The sequence below is a fragment of the Mesoplodon mirus genome, assembly GCF_964341445.2.
Source record: "Mesoplodon mirus genome assembly, chromosome: 1".
NCBI classification, from domain to species: Eukaryota; Metazoa; Chordata; class Mammalia; order Artiodactyla; family Ziphiidae; genus Mesoplodon; species Mesoplodon mirus.
Window position 1 is genome coordinate 20,999,338 of NC_138976.1, and position 13,446 is coordinate 21,012,783.

The 13,446-nt window shown below is 43.1% G+C and overlaps 1 long non-coding RNA gene across 1 annotated transcript; it reads right to left on the minus strand.

Annotated features, from left to right (window-relative positions):
* Window positions 1–9,010: 9,010 nt before the first annotated feature.
* On the minus strand, window positions 9,011–12,008 carry LOC309799873. Its single transcript, XR_014293372.1, has 2 exons — window positions 11,857–12,008; window positions 9,011–9,900 (listed from the first exon to the last, which is right to left on the minus strand). It is a non-coding gene; the product is annotated as an uncharacterized lncRNA (long non-coding RNA).
* Between the last annotated feature and the right edge of the window lie 1,438 nt (window positions 12,009–13,446).

Here is a 13,446-nt window from a genome sequence, read left to right on the forward strand (position 1 = left end):
ACACCCAAAAAAACTCCCCATTGCTCTCACTTTATAGTCACACACTCTCCTGGCCTCAAACCCCTAGCAACCACTGACCTACTCCCCATCACTATACGGATGACCCTTGAACAACATGGGTTTGAATTGCGCAGGTCCACTTATATAGGATTTTTTTTTCCAATGGTAAATTCTACAGTACTACACGATCCAAGGTTGGTTGAATCTGCCAATGCAAAACCGTGGATGAGGAAGGCTAACTCTAAAGTCATATTCTGATTTTTGACTTGTGGGGGGTTGGCACTCCTAATTCCTATATTATTCAAGGGTCAACTGTAGTTCTGATTCCTTGAGAAAATCATGCTCTATGTAGTCTTTTGAGGTTAGCTTCTTTCACTCAGCATAGTGCCTTTGAGATTATCCAAGTTGTTATGTGCATCAAAAATTTGTTCTTTATACTGCTGAGTAGAATTCCATCACATGAATGCAGCAGTCTGTTTATTCACTTGCCCACTGAAGCCCACATTTAGGCTGTTTCTAGTTTAGGGTGATTATGAATAGAGCTACTCTAAGCATTTGTGTAGAGTTTTTATATCAACACGAGTCTTCATTCCTCTTGGGCAAATACCTAGGAGTGTGCTTGCAGAGTCTTATGATAAGTATATGATTACCTTTATATGAAACTGTCAAGCCATTTTCTAGTGTTGCTGTACAATTTTGCATTCTCACCAGCAATGGATGACAGTTCCTGTTGCTCTACATTTTCACCAGCATTTAGTATTTTTAATATTTTAATTTTAGCCATTCTCATAGGTGTGTAGTAAGAATATATCACTTAAATTGTTAAAAAATGGAAAAGAATTGAACAACATTGGCAAGTATAAAACAAATAGGTTATCTCCTAAGCTGACGGTGGGAAGAAATACAAATAACTGTTTTGGAAAATTCCATTCATCCATTAAATATTTCTTGAGCACCCAATATATGTGTCTGCTGGTCTCCTCACATGCATGTTTCAAAGCCTTAGGAATGTTCATGTACTTTATGATTTTACTTTTCATTTTGTCATCCCTATTTTCTATTTACTTATAATACCCACAGTTTCTGTCACACAACACAAATGTAGTTTTAAAAAAGTAGAGTTAAAAAAAGATAACATTTAAATTATTATTTATATTAATAATATGGTATTTGGGAAAACATTGTCCTCTACAGTTACACAAGATAAAAGGAAGTCCAGATAGAGTGTACTCAGCTATAGAACTTTACCTGTTTGTTCCACCCTGAATCTATCTATGTCTTGTCATCTATCAAAAGCACCGTAACAGGTAGAAGAGTTAGTTTATTCCCTACAATGCCTTGCGAATGCTTGGCAATGAGAAATTAGAGAAGATATAAGGGCCAATTGATTTTCTGGCCGCCAACTGCCCACTTTGCGGATTATTTATGGAAGCCAGAAAATAGAAAAAAGGCAAAGATGTGTGCCTGGGCTGGAAGGCAGCAAGGGGCTGCCCAGGAATTCAATTACAGTAATCCCTGCTGGCTCAGGACTTCCTTGCATCTTTGCCATGTCCTCCTCACCAAACCTGGGCCACCTGGGCCAAGAGACTGAGTGTAATGCATTAGCGTCTCAAAGACCTCTTTCTCCTGATTTTGTATAGATTGTCAACATCTTCAGTAGTACAGAGAGAGATGTGAGAAAGTCCATTTTGAAAATAAAAATTCATATTACAAAAAGGCTGACCGGGCTTCCCTAGTGGCACAGTCCGCCTGCCGATGCAGGGGACACGGGTTCGTGCCCCGTCTGGGAAGATCCCACATGCCGCGGAGCGGCTGGGCCCATGAGCCATGGTCGCTGAGCCTGCGCGTCTGGAGCCTGTGCTCCGCAGGGGGAGAGGCCACAGCAGTGAGACGCCCGCGTACCGCAAAAAAAAAAAAAAAAAAGGCTGACCAACATGGCCCCAGACTGAAGGAAAAAAATCAAGAAAAGAAATTCTCAGAAATTACATTTACCCAAGTAAAGTATATTCAGGAAAAGACCTGCATTTCTCCCCAGGGTAGTCTCGTGTTGGTCCCTGACCCCAATTCTCCTAAACCAGGTGAAATTTAACTAATCGGTTAGAAATGCTTTTCATAATTCCTTTGTGTAGGGTCCTAATCATAGAGGCCTAGAATTTTAAGTTGGTTGAATATGTGATTTTATATTTTAGTTCAGATTTCATAGATGGGACACAGAGGCTTCGAGAAGGGAGATGACAGCAACGTCAGAGCAGAACCATGACCAGAAGGAAAAGTTTTCAGATATCCGGTCTATAACATGGGTCAAACGTATTTACTTTACATCACTGTCCTGCCTCTTCAAGGAGAGCTATTCAAATGCATTGCTTTTGGAGATTATTGCCATCACCTATGACAAATGGTGTTTATAATGACATTTCCTTGCAGAAATGCCCCTCAAGAAAGCAGAAGGAACAGGAAGAGGAAGAGGAAAATCTTCAAAATGCACATGAAAAACTACTGCAAAGTAGTTGAGAAAAACATTTTTTCACTAAAGTAGGTTTTAAGCACAAATAGCTCATTCTTAATGAGATCCAGCTGATCCTAAACATTTTACAATTTCACTACATCATTTTCTAGTATTCCTGTCACATGGATCAAGATGCATAATACAGCTACAAATTAAGTTCAATTCCTCAGTCAATTTTTAAAGGAGTGAAATTCAGCCACAATACTTCAGCTATCACTATTTATCCAAGAACTACTGGTATGGACTTGGCCTTCCATATACTTTCTATGAGTAAGGATAGAAAGGACCCAAGAAAATGAAAGAGATTTCTGGAAGCAAAGGTAAGTAATGGATTTTCCATTTCCAGGGAGTTCATTCCTTAGGTATATAAGAATACATTTAAGTTATGACTACTCAAAATCCTATCTGGTTTTTATGTTATTATCCATATTTAAGGTCTGGAGCATCTAAAAATAATATGTCTAGGGCTTCCCTGGTGGCGCAGTGGTTGAGAGTCCGCCTGCCGATGCAGGGGACACGGGTTCCTGCCCCGGTCCGGGAAGATCCCACATGCCGCGGAGTGGCTAAGCTCGTGAGCCATGGCCGCTGAGCCTGCGCGTCCGGAGCCTGTGCTCCGCAACGGGAGAGGCAACAACAGTGAGGGGCCCGCGTACCGGAAAAAAAAATAATAATAAAAAATAATAAAATTTAAAAAATAAAATAAATAAAAATAAAAATAATATGTCCAACTGATGTGATCTGTCCTAGCAGAGTGATTGCCAGTGCTGGTTAAATCCTCCTGGTTCAGCTGCCTCTCCTTAAGTATCTGAATGGATACTTTTATTTCAAGACTTTATAATAATCATAACTAATAATTATTAAGCCCTAACTAGATGTCAGGTGCTCTTTTAAGCAAATAACATGTACTAATTCATTTAATTCTCAAACAAACCTCTGAGGTGAGTACTACTGTTATCTCCATTTTAAAGCTGAAGAAACAGGCAAGTGAGGCTAAGATACAGGTGGTCAAAAGTCACACGGCATATAAAAGCTGGGAAATGAACCCACGCTTGTGAAGAAACAAAACCTATTTACGAACAAATTATGTAGAGTTTATTCAAGAGTTAATTTAAGTGCACATGGGAATAGATAAGGATATGCAGTAAATTACTAAGAATTAACGTGGATAACCATGGTCTGGGTTTATTGTTAACTCCACCTCACTACAAAAGCTATGAGCAAAAATTGATTAGAAGCAGATCTTTATCCTGGACCACACCCCTGTCTTGCTGCCTGGTGCTGAGTGTCCCTTCTGCTTCCAGTAGCTCCACGTCTCACACTCAGCCATGCTGCCCTTGTTTGGATCATTCGGTGCCTTTTTTCACAACAAGTAAATATACTGCAAAGAGTTTTAACTTCTTTCTACTACTGCACCATTTCAGTCCTTAAAGCAGAGAGCTTTCTTGCCTTAACTATAAAAATTTCTTGTCCATGACACAAATGAACATATCTACGAAACAGAGACTCACAGACAGAGAACAGACTTGGTGGTTGCCAAAGGGGAGTGGAGGTAGGGGAGGGAAGTATTGAGAGTTTAGGATTAGCAGGTACAAACTAGTATATACAGAATGGATAAACAACAAGGTCCTACTGTATAGCACAGGGAACTATATTCTATATCCTGTGATAGGGACTTTCCCGGTGGCACAGTGGTTAAGAATCCGCCTGCCAATGCAGGGGACATGGGTTCGAGCCCTGGTCCAGGAAGATCCCACATGCCGCGGGGCAACTAAGCCCGTGCACCACAACTTCTGAGCCTGTGCTCTACAGCCTGCGTGCCTAGAGCCTGTGCTCCACAACAAGCCACCGCAATGAGAAGCCCATGCACCGCAATAAAGAGTAGCCCCTGCTCACCACAACTAGAGAAAGCCCGCACACAGCAATGAAGACTCAATGCAGCCAAAAATTTAAAAAAACTAAATAAAATAAAATTTATTTTAAAAAATCCTGTGATAAACCATAATGGAAAAGAATAGATATGTGTATAACTGAGTCACTGCTGTACAGCAGAAATTAACACATTATAAGTCAACTACACTTAAATAAAATTTTAAAAATTAAAGATTTCCTGTGAATTTCTATTTCTCTAGCTATTTGTTGCTATCTTCACCAGCACTGAATGTGTAATTCCTTCCACTGGCATGCCCTCTGCAAATGCCTTCTGAGAAGCTGTGGATATCCTCTGAATTGTATAGGTCTCCCTGGCTTTGATAGCACTTAGATGGGCATCTATAGGGCTGCCCATAGATCAGAGTTTTTTAAACCCAAATGTTCATATGAATCACCTGCAGATCACATTAAAATGCAGACTCTGACTCAGTATTCTGGGGTAAGGCCTGAGATTCTGCATTTCTAACAGGTGATTTCTTCCAGGTGACATTTATGCTGCTTCAAAGACCACACTACAAGCAAGGACCTCACAGACTTTTCTCTTCTTTATCAGTTTCTTTTATCCCACTATTAATGCCCCAGTATCCTTCTTCCATCTCCTGCTTTAGCTGCAACAGCTGGGTTATAGTATTTTCACATGCAACAAATGTTGTCTCAGAGTTTTTTTTCCTGTTTCTATGGTCACCAACATATATGTTTCTCTGTTCCCCTAAGAATATAATTGACCAAATAATCTAGAAATTTTCTCAAGGTAGTAATTCAGGGCAACTGAAAGAGTGAGGGAAAACATCACCAGTATTACCCTTAGAAATATTTAATTCATAAATGGATAGGCTTTGAAGTTACCCTCTTCTTAGCTCATATTTATTCTCTTCTAGCAGCTGAAAGTCTAACTTAGGAGGAAATGGAAAATAGATGAGGAGGGCTTTGCCCAAGAGAGCTTTCATCAGTAAAGTACCAAAGTAATTACTGCACCTGACAAATTTCTACTCCTTGTTTTAACCCAGTTTTAATAAAAGAAAGATTCAACAGTGGTTTATATTACCTGGCATTGCCTTTAATTTCATCAAGCTCCAATATGAAGACTTGCCACGTTTACACTAAACTGCTTTTTCTCCTGAAGTTCCTTTGTGAAGGCAGCTGCTGGGGCTTTAATCATCCTTTCTTCAATCTTTCATTTCTAACACACTGTGAGTGATAATGGCTCTCCCAGGCACCCCCCCCCCCCCGCAAACTAGGCAAATTCTCCTTCACGTCACTCCCAGGTAGTCAGTGGTAGAGAAAGCATCTACTAATTAAGAACTGAAAGGCCATTTCAAATGATCTGGCTATGAAGACTTAGCATTTCACATTCACGGTGGGCCACATCCAAAGGTAAGGTCCTCCGACCTGCTGGACCAGATTATATTTCTCCGAGCTTAGGAACAGCAGGCAAACTCTTGGCATTTCAGAAGTTCCGTTGAAATCTAGGGTAATAACATGCTGCTCACGTTTGAAAGCACAAAGCCCTTAGAATAACCTTGTCAGTATTAAGCAGATCACAGGAGTTCAAATCTCAATCATGGAGGCCCTACTGTGTCAAGGAGCACTTTGGAAAACCTTCACAATGGTTTACGCCGCCAGGATAATTCTTTTAGCATTGATACTACTTAAAAAGTTCCTTTCATGGGCTTCCCTGGTGGCGCAGTGGTTGGGAGTTCGCCTGCCGATGCAGAGGACGTGGGTTTGTGCCCCGGTCCGGGAGGATCCCACGTGCCGCGGAGCGGCTGGGCCCGGGAGCCATGGCCGCTGAGCCTGCGCGTCCGGAGACTGTGCTCCGCGGCGGGAGAAGCCGCAGCAGTGAGAGGCCCGCGTACCGCAAAAAAAAAAAAAAAAAAGTTCGTTTCCTATGACTTTCTCTAAAAACCTGTAGGCAGCAAGCTTTCGCATGATTTGAAGAGTGTTTAAAATTCTGTCTAGAAAAGTTCCGGTTCAAGATGGCAACATAAGAAGATCCTGAACTCACCTCCTCCCACAGACACACTGAGTCTACAGCTACATACGGAAAATTTTTCTCTTAAGAAAACCTAGGGCTTCCCTGGTGGCGCAGTTGAGAGTCCGCGCGCCGATGCAGGGGACGCAGGTTTGTGGCCCGGCCTGGGAGGATCCCACATGCGGCGGAGCGGCTGGGCCCGTGAGCCATGGCCGCTGAGCCTGCGCGTCCGGAGCCTGTGCTCCGCAGTGGGAGAGGCCACAACAGTGAGAGGCCCGTGTACCGCAAAAAAAAAAAAAAAAAAAAGAAAGAAAGAAAGAAAGAAAGAAAACCTAAAGTCCAAGTCCGGCTGAATGACCACTACACATCTGGCAAACAAGAAGGAAACCACATGGAAACGGGCATACAATCTCGATATAAACGCCACCCCCAGCTCACCCCAGTGAGCCACAACCAGGAGAAAACTCAAAACCCGGAGCTTCTCCCCAAGAAGGAAAGAGTTTGAACCCCACATTGGACACCTTACCTTTTAGGACCTACACCTGAGAGACGAGCCCCCAAAAGCCCTAACTTTGAAAACCAACAGGGCTCACATCTTGAGACGCAGAGCTGTAGCTATCTGAGAGCCAGCTCTTAAAGCGGCCCCGTGCTCAGATGTACCCGCCCCCGGGCCCAGCTCAGAGGCAGCCAATCAAGCCCTGATTTAACGTGAAGGAGGCTCACCTGCTTATATTAGTGTTGACCTGATTATATTAGTGTTGACCTGAGGGGCAGGCATCTAATTTAACGCACACCTCTAGAAGCCTGCTGGAGCATTCTCCAGGGATGGAGACTGGTGGGGCCATCTTCGCACTCTCCCTTTGCTGTGCTCCAGAGCACCAGTATCTCCCAGAAGGAGCTCTTTCCATGTGCCTGGTGCCCAGATCTCTGTGGCTGCCACCTGGGGCGGGGGATACCTCTTGACCACCTGGCTCTGGAGGCAAGTGGAGCTTGCATTCCTGGTCCCCTGGGACTGTAAAAATCAGTGTCACCCAGAAAGGAGCTCATACCCCAATTTTTGCAGCTGATGCCAGAGTACACATCTCCATCACCTGGCTCTGGCAGGCAGTGGTGCTTACACTTGTGGGTCTCACACAACCAAAGGAGAAAGAATTCTTAAGCAGCTACCACCCCCGGGGCACAGCAAGAGGCAACAGACCCAGAAGCCTATCTTTCTGTGAAGAAGACCTATTAGCTTATCATCATGGCTGTGGCCTGAGGGGCAAGCTTCTAATTAAACACACATCTAGGGGTTGACTGTAATCCTTTTCAGAGGCCTTGGAGGGCAGGCACTGTCTTCATGCTCTCCCTCTGCTGCCCTCCAGAGAGCCGGTGTCTCCTGGAAGGAAGCTTTACACTTGGCTACTGCCTTGGTTTTTGTATCTGACGCCCCAGTTTTTGCAGTTGCTGCCTAGGGGATGCCCCTTGATTGCCTGGCTCTGGTGGACAGGGGGACTTGCATTTGTGGATCCTACAAGATTGTAGCAAATCAGAGAGATGGTTCTTGGCAGGCTGCCAGCCCAGGGACTGAGCCGGAGGCAGACTGATGCACATACCCCAGTCATCTGTGAAGGAGGCTTCTTGGCTTATCCTGGAGCTCCAGCCTGAGGGGCAGGCTTCAGGTTCAGCACACATGTAGTGGATTACGGAGCTGCTCTCCGTAATTACAGAACGAGGAATGCAGGCTGTGGATGCCATCTTGGCACTCTCCCTCTGCCTCGTTCCAGTTCACCAGTATCTCCCAGAAAGAGCTTATATACTTGTTTGGAGCCCTGATTTTTGTGACTGCCAGGTCACCTGGCCAGCAGAGCTTACACTTATGGTCCTACAAAAAATGTATATGTGTACATTTTCATACTTTAAAAAGCCACTGCCTGAGGGTCTGGCTTCTAAACAGCCTGAATCTAGGGGCTGAGATCCTCCCATTAGGGATGCTGACAGGTCTTGGCACATTCTCAATTACTGGGAGTTATTAAAAATATAATAGGCTGCTTGCATAAGCACAAAGGTTTGAGAGACAAAAAAGCATTGGGGCAGGGTTGAACAACAAGCTTCATCTCCTACACAAGGCCACTCCTTCAAGGCTGAGAGAGGCGATTGTTTCATCTACTGTACAGAAACCAAAACAGAGTGTCAAGAAAATGAACAGAGGTATATGTTCCAAATGAAAGAACAAGATAAAACCTCAGAAAAAAAAAAAAGCCTTAATGAAATGGAGGTAATAGGAGAACAACAACAGGATAAGCATGTCCAAATAAGGGGTGAAAGTGACAGTGGCCAGCTGATAAGAACCATCCTTCCTGACAATTTCCTCTTTATCCCCATCTGGAATGTGGGTAGTCAATGTCCTGGGAGAGAACTGGACCTGGGACAGGATTATAAGGGAGGATCCTGGGACAATGAAAAACCCCGATCAAACTTCTACTTCTTTGAGACCAGCTTGAGGTATCATCTGGTCTGCTTTCCTGGGGGCTCTCTGGCGTCCACAAAGGAGAGCCAGCTGTGCCATAAGACAGAGTGGAGGGGAGTTTTATAATGATAAAGGAGTCACTCCAACAAGAGTATATAACATATGTAAATATATATGCACCCAACACAGAAGCACTTAAATATATAAAGCAAACATTAACAGACCTAAAGAGAGAAACAGACAGCAATACCATAGTAGGGAATTTTAAAACCCCACTTACATCAATGGATAGATCATTCACACAGAAAATCGATAAGGGAACATCAGCCTTAAATGACACATTAGACCAAATGAACTTAACAGGTATATATAGAAAATTCCATACAAAAGCAACACAATACACACTCTTCTCAAGTACACATGAAACATTTTCCAGGACAGATAATATGTTAGGCCAAAAAACAAGTCTTTTTTAATTTATTTATTTTATTTTATTTTATTTTATTTATTTATTTTTGGCTGTGTTGGGTCTTCGTTTCTGTGCGAGGGCTTTCTCTAGTTGCAGCAAGCAGGGCCCACTCTTCATCGCGGTGCACAGGCCTCTCACTGTTGCGGCCCCTCTTGTTGCAGAGCACAGGCTCCAGACACGCAGGCTCAGTAGTTGTGGCTCATGGGCCTAGTTGCTCCACGGCATGTGGGATCTTCCCAGACCAGGGCTCGAACCCGTGTCCCCTGCATTGGCAGGCAGATTCTCAACCACTGTGCCACCAGGGAAGCCCCCAGAAAACAAGTCTTAATAAATTTAAGAGGACTGGAATCATATCAAGTACCTTTTTTCCAGGTACAATGGTATGAAACCAAAATTAATTACATGAAGAAAGCTGGAAAATTCAAAACTATGTGGCGATTAAACAACATGCTACTAAAACACCAATGGGTCGGGGCTCCGGCTCCACCTCCCGCTTCAGCTCCAGCTCCTGCTCAGCCCAAAGAGCCTCCACCGGCCTCTGCTTTAGGAAAATCAGCCCCTCCTTATGCTTCAGCCTGCAAGGGACCAGAAGACCATAAAGGTTTAGGAATAAAAATGAAACCCAACACCCACAGGAATAAAAGTCTCAATGTCCATCCAATCATAAAACCCAGTGGAGGTGCTGGGGAAACTGCCCAAAGGAGACAGCATTACAGACAGAAAAGAGAAGGACAAGTGAAAAATCCACCTACTGGGAAACCCTTGTAAAAATAGGCTGTTTTAGAGTTGCGGAAACTAGCCTAGCACTCTGCTCAGTGAGAGAGGAGGCCACCAGCTGAGATGTCGGGCAAGTGCTACCAGACTCCATCAGTCCACAGGTCTCTCCCCCAACACCCGCAGCAGGCAAGGTGCTTCTCCTCCCTCCTGCTTGGCCTGACTGAACCCCGTTTCTCAACGGTCATTTTGGGGGGTTGATTACAAAGCACACGTCATGGATTCTAGATTTTTTTTTTTTTTTTTTTTTTTTTTTGCGGTACATGGGCCTCTCACTGCTGTGGCCTCTCCCGTTGCGGAGCACAGGCTCCAGACGCTCAGGCTCAGCAGCCATGGCTCACGGGCCCAGCCGCTCCGCAGCATGTGGGATCTTCCCGGACCGGGGCACGAACCCGTGTCCCCTGCATCAGCAGGCAGACTCTCAACCACCGCGCCACCAGGGAAGCCCCGGATTCTAGATTTTTAAACGTTAAAAACTTTCCCCTAAGAGAGAACAACAGACCTTAAAGATGATCTCTTTTCACTCTTTCGATTTAATAATATATACCTTTTGACATTTCTCAAGAAAGAGCCTACAGACCAGATATTGTGTCAGGCCTATCTTTCCACGTAGCATCTAATTGAATTCAATCAGCAGCTGAGTTTGTAATCCTAACAACATCCTATGTAGTTAGAACCTCACAATTACAAAGTGCTTCCACATCAATGATATCATTTGCTTCTCACAGTAAACCTTAAGGAAGGAAAGGGAGGTAATGTTACCCCCACTTTACAGATCAGTAAATTGAGACATACTGCCACTTTGTCTGGCTTATTGGATTAGACAGCAGCTTCCTTGGAAGGCACAGAGGGACTGACTCTGAGGGGGGGCGCATATTAAAGTTTCAGATCATGGCAGCAATGTGTCTCTGCAAAACAGGATCCTGAAAAGGGGATTTTCGGGTAAGGATGTGGTAATGAAATACTAGAGTGGGAAGACAAACACTACTTAGGTCACGCTGTTGCCTATGGAGAGCTCTGGGTGAATGGCTTCCTTCCCTAACTCTCTGCTTTCTCAGTCCTATCCATTCTTCAAAGCCAAACCCAAATCCCACAGATCCAGGAGCCGTTCTTGAGTATCTAGCACAGAGAAACCATAATAACGACACCTTAAGATTTCCATGTGCCTTAGCTCATTACATCATGATAAGCTTTTGAGGTAGGCTTCGTAGTCCGTTTTACAAATGAGGAAAGTGAAGCTCAGAGGGGTTCAGTGACTTTTCAAGCTGACACAGCTAATAAGCAGCAAAGTCTGGATTTCAAACTGCATCACATCACAGCGGCCTCACCTTCCTGTACATGTATCACATCTTGTATATTGCCTGCCCACGTGTCCCTTAGTTCATCAGCCTTTTGTTGTAAGTTCTTTGAGGGCAGAGAGCAAGCCTTATACTTCTTTGTAACCACCCCCTCCCGTACTTAGCAGAGCCCCATGTACACAGTAGGTTCTCAATAAGCATCATATGTTAAATATCTATTTGGTAGGAACAGTAGTTATGGGATTTTTTTGGTACTCTGAATGTCAGGGTCTCTGCTGTATATAATTAAAACAAGAGTGAACATGGAAAAAAAAGAACAAAACAACCAATGGCTCAAAGAAGAAATCAAGAGAGAAATTTAAAAATACCTTGAGACAAACAAAAATGGAAATATACCAAAATTTGGGGGATGCAGCAAAAGCAGTTCTAAGAGAGAAGTTCATAACAATAAATACCTACCTCAAGAAACAAGAAGTCTCAAACAACCGAACTTTACACTTCAAGGAAGTAGAAAAAGAAGAACAAATGAAGCTCAAAGTTAGTAGAAGTAAGGAAATCACAAAGATTACAGCAGAAACAGAGACCAAAAAGACAATACAGAAGTTCAGTGAAACTTAAAGCTGGTTCTTTGAAAAGATAAACAAAATTGACAAGTCTTTAGCTAGAGTTACCAAGAAAAAAAGGGAGGACTCAAATAAATAAAACAGAAGCAAAAGAGGAAATATCACAAATGGTACAACATAAATACAAAGGATCATAAGAGACTACTATGAAAAATTATACACCAAGAAATTGGACAACCTAGAAGAAATAAATTCCCAGAAATATACAACTATGAAGAGAGAATCATGATTAAGTAGAAAATAGGAATAGAAAAATTACTAGTAAGAAGACTGAATCAGTAATCTAAAAGGAGGTCAACATCATTAGTCATCAGGGAAATGCAAATCAAAACCACAATGTGATATCACTTCACACCTGTTAGGATGGCTATTATCAACAAGACAAGAAATAACAAGTATTGGTGAGGATGTGGAGAAAAGGGAACCCTTGTGCACTGTTGGTAAGAGTATAAACTGGTGCAGCCACTGTGGAAAACATTATGGAGGTTCTGCAAAAAATTAAAACTATAACTACCATATGACCCAGTAATTCTACTTCTGGGTATTTATCCAAAGAAAACAAAAACACTAACTCAAAAATATATATGCACCCCCATATTCACTACAGCATTATTTTACAATAGCCAAGATATGGAAACAACAGAAGTGTCTATCAATGGATGAATGAATAAAGAATTTTATATACATTATATATACACACACACACATACACACACGATGGAATATTACTCAGCCATAAAAAGAATGAAATCTTGGGCTTCCCTGGTGGTGAAGTGGTTGAGAGTCTGCCTGCCAATGCAGGGGACACGGGTTCGTGCCCTGGTCCGGGAAGATCCCACATGCCACAGAGCGGCTGGGCCCGTGAGCCACGGCTGCTGGGCCTGTGCATCCGGAGCCTGTGGTCTGCAACAGGAGAGGCCACAACAGTGAGAGGCCCGCGTACCGCAAAAAAAAAAAAAGAAAAAAAAGAAGTCTTGCCATTTGCAACAACATGGGTGGACAGCATGATGCTAAGTGAAATAAGTCAGACAGAGAATGACAAATACCATTTGACCTCTCTTATATGTGGACCCTAAAACAAACAAACAAAACACAAAACAAGCTCAGATACAGGAAACAGATTAGTGATTCCCAGAGGCAGGGGGTGGGGTGGTAGGAGAAATGAGTGAAGGGGGTACACATTTATTTTTAAATGTTTTTAAATTTAAGCAAAGAATCTGTGCTACAGATCTATGACATAACTTCATTAAAGGAAAGGGGGGAAATTTATCTGAAAATGAGTAGACATTATAAGACTGAGGGCTAAAGGAACTATATGAATAAGCACTCTTCTCTCGTTAATAAAGTAGTTTCCCTCAGTTCTCAATTCTGATACCCCTATACACGTGTACTGGGTTTGAGCAAATAATCAAAGAGATGATGAATA